We start from the raw sequence: 3,771 nt of genomic DNA on the forward strand, positions 1-3,771 counted from the left end.
TTGATCCTTTCAGTAGCTAGGGCACTCTTCCTTAAACATACTAAGATTATTTTGCACTATATCTATATAATACATATGTATGTATATGTGTGTGTGTATATATACACACACACACATTGTGTATGTGTATTTATATGCCGTCCTACGTATATATTTGACTTATCTGAGTACATATTATTTCTCTGTAGTAGAACATAAGCTCCCTGAGGGCAAATATTAAAAAACATCTTTCTATCCTTAGTGCCTAGCAACATGCCTGGCACTTTGTAGGCACATAATAAGAGCTTGTTGAATTGAATTGAGCCTAACAATATTGAGTAATAAGGGAGAGATCTATGAGTTCATCAGTCTGGAGAATCCTGTCCTTTATGATGATACAATACATGAATCCTATGGGGTTTCATGAGACACACAGAAATTCAATGGTTTCTCCATGGTAAGTGTTGCTGGAGGAATTTGAATATGCGTCTTCCTAAATTCAAGTATAATACTTAACACCTAGCTATCATTGTTGGGGGTACCACTCTCCTCCTACTACACAGGCTTCCAACCTGGAAGTCATCCTCTCTTCCTCATTCTTTCTTATGCCTCATCCCCTCATATCCAATCTGTGGCCTAGGCCTGTTGATTTTATCTTCATAACATCTCTCACATATGTCCTTTTCTCTCCTTTGATGCTACCACCAGCCTGGTGCAGACACTTATCACCTCATCCCTGGACTATGGCAAAAGCCTGTTAATTGATCTCCTTAAGTCTCTTCCCATTCTAGTCCCATCTTCTACTCAGCTGTCAAAGTGATATTCCTAAAGCATAGGTCTGAATATGCCAAACACACACACGCACACACACACACAAACGCACACACACATTTAGAATAAACAAACTCTAGTGGTTCTCTCTAGCCTCTGGAATCAAATATAAAATCCTATTTGGCATTCAGATCCCTTCATATCCTGGACCCTGACTGTATTTGCAGTCTTCTTCCATGTTACTTACACCCACATAATCTCTTATTTCTTCATACAATACACTTAATTTCCTAACTCAAGGCATTTTCATTTATTATTTCCCATGCATGCCTGGAATATTCTTCCTCATCTCTGCCTCCCTGGCTTCCTTCAAGTCTCAAGTAAAATCCCATTGTCTATAATAAGCCTTTCCTGATCCTTTTTTTAGTGTTATTGCCTTTCCTCTTGAGCTCTCCCCCCACCCTACACACACACACACACACACACACATACACACACACACTTTAACCTATACACATCTTTTCTATTTGTACTTAGTTATTGGCATATTGTCTCTTCCGTTTAATTGTATTCTCCTTAAAAGCAGGGACTATCTTTTATATCCCAAGTGCTTAGCACAATGCCTGATACATAGTAGGTGTTTAGTAAATTCTTGTTGACTGATTGATCTCACTATAAATAAAAAGAGAAGTCATTAAGAAGTGACAGATAAATGGAAATATAGTTCCCAAGTTCACTTTGGAGAGGCAAACAAGAAAGCTAGTGGAGATGGTTTCATCATCCATTTAAATAAATGGAAACAACACACCATAAAGATATTGGTAATTTTGCTTTGCAGTGCTCAAAAGCATATAGACCACTGGGAAGATAATTGAAGTATATTATTCAACATTGTTATATAGGATAAAGAAATTGAGAATTTTTTTAAAAAAGAATTTGGCAAGTTACTATAAACCAATCATTATAAATTTTTCTGCCTGTGTCTTCAAGGTGAGGATGGATCTAGGAGATAATGTTGAGAAATGTGATTTAATGTAATTTATGCTTAGAAAATGAGAGAAACCAAATATTTTGTAGATTTCACGTAAGCCTCATGCCTCTACATCGTTAAACACTATCTTCAAGAAAAACAATTATATCTCAAAGGACAGAAAATGATTCTGTACAACTCATTGCTGATGTGGGAGTCACTTCAGAATCAGCTTGCTGTGACTAATTAGAAGGAGGTCAAAATCAAGAAATGAAAAGAAAGAATATAGATGAGGAAAAAATACTAAGAACAAATAGAGCAGCTTCAACCCGATGTTAAAACACATTGTTGGTTTAACAAAAGGGGGGATGAAATAAGGTTTAGATAATGACCTTGCTAATGACAATTTCATAGTGGATGTAAAACAGTCCCCTTAGTGAAGATGCCAAACATGCACACAAACTACCCTAGCCAAATAGCTGATCTTGCCAAGCAAAGATTCTCCAGAGCCAAAGAGATGCCACACATGATCTAGAGTAAAAAGTCATTTATAAAACATTACCAAGAAAGATGGTGGGAAATGAGCTGTATCACTTCATAAAACTATAAAAAGCAGTGGAAGCAAAAAGAAGTCTGCAGAAAGCTTGGCATGAGACTCAGCCAAGCCTAATCATCACAAGAGCATTTATAGATGAAACTGGAAAGAGAATAACAAATAGACAAAAATGGAATAGATTTGTGAGTGTTTCAGTGATGATGTGTTTTGATCATAAACGCTGTTGGAAACATCATTGTAGACTCAAACAGTTCAGTACCCAATGTAATATATAAGAAAATGGAAATGATGCAGACAAAAGTAGGAAAGAGCAGATCTACCAAACCAAAAACACGCAGAAGACATATGTGTGGGAGGTGGCACAATTATGAAACATTGAAGGATCATTTTATATGATATATCAGGGAGGGGAAGATTCCAAAAGAATGACTAAAATTACAGACCTTATCATTACCTCCAAAAAAGCAATCAAGAAAATGTAAATAATTATTGATTTACATGCCTACTTTGTACATCTTTATGAAAGTGATCTACATAGGAACTGGGGGCATTCTTGATCAAAATTTGAGAAGAAAAGTGGTATTTTTTTCTTTTTTAAATTTAAATTTTTTATTTTCAGTCCCAGATTCTTTCCCTCCTTTCAAACATGGAGAAGGTAAAAAATACAATTCCTATTGTATATATGAAGTTATGCAAAATGTATCCACTTGAGCCACTTCGTAGGAAAATAAAACCAAGAAAAATAATGAAAAAAGGCTTTAATCTGCCCTTAGAGTTCATCAGTTCTCTCTCTGGAGGAGGACAGTATTTTTCATCATAAGTCCTTTGAAATTGTTGTGGGTTATTGTATTGAAAGAGTAGCTAGGTCTTTCCCAGTTGGTTACTGTTATAAAATCACTGTTACTGTGTACATCGTTCACCTAGTTCATACAGGTCTTCCCAGGTTTTTCTAAAAGCATCCCCTTCATCATTTCTTATAGTACAATAGTACTCCCTCACAATCATATACCACAACTTGTTTAACCATTCCCTAATTGATGGGCATCTCCTCAAAAAAGCTGGTTGATGCTGGAAAATAATATTTTGTAGCAGACAATGTAGCCTCCATAATCATACAACTAACAGAAAGATGTAGAGAATCCTGCTGTTCATACTGACTTTGATCACACACACACACACACACTCACACACACAGATGGATGCAGATACAAATGTATTGGAGTCAGTAAAACCAAGCACTGTCTTAAAGGATCGTCCAAAAAAAGGAGCTTCTATTCTATGAATATGTTAAGCTCATATAAAATCCTTTGACATTTTCAACCTTAGAGACTCTCTGATTATCAATGTCAAGTGCATAACACAAGGACATATGTTTTCCAAAGGTGTTCAGGAGTGGATATATCTACCACAAAGTGCAAATGGAAGGAGGATTCCCTTTTGATTTAGGGGTTTGTAAATATTTTCTTTTATATCTTTGGCAATCCAGTGAAGCCCT

The sequence above is a fragment of the Petaurus breviceps genome, unplaced genomic scaffold (assembly GCF_028583685.1).
Source record: "Petaurus breviceps papuanus isolate PSGF00001 unplaced genomic scaffold, PetGlider_PUasm1.0 90919, whole genome shotgun sequence".
Taxonomy (NCBI): Eukaryota; Metazoa; Chordata; class Mammalia; order Diprotodontia; family Petauridae; genus Petaurus; species Petaurus breviceps.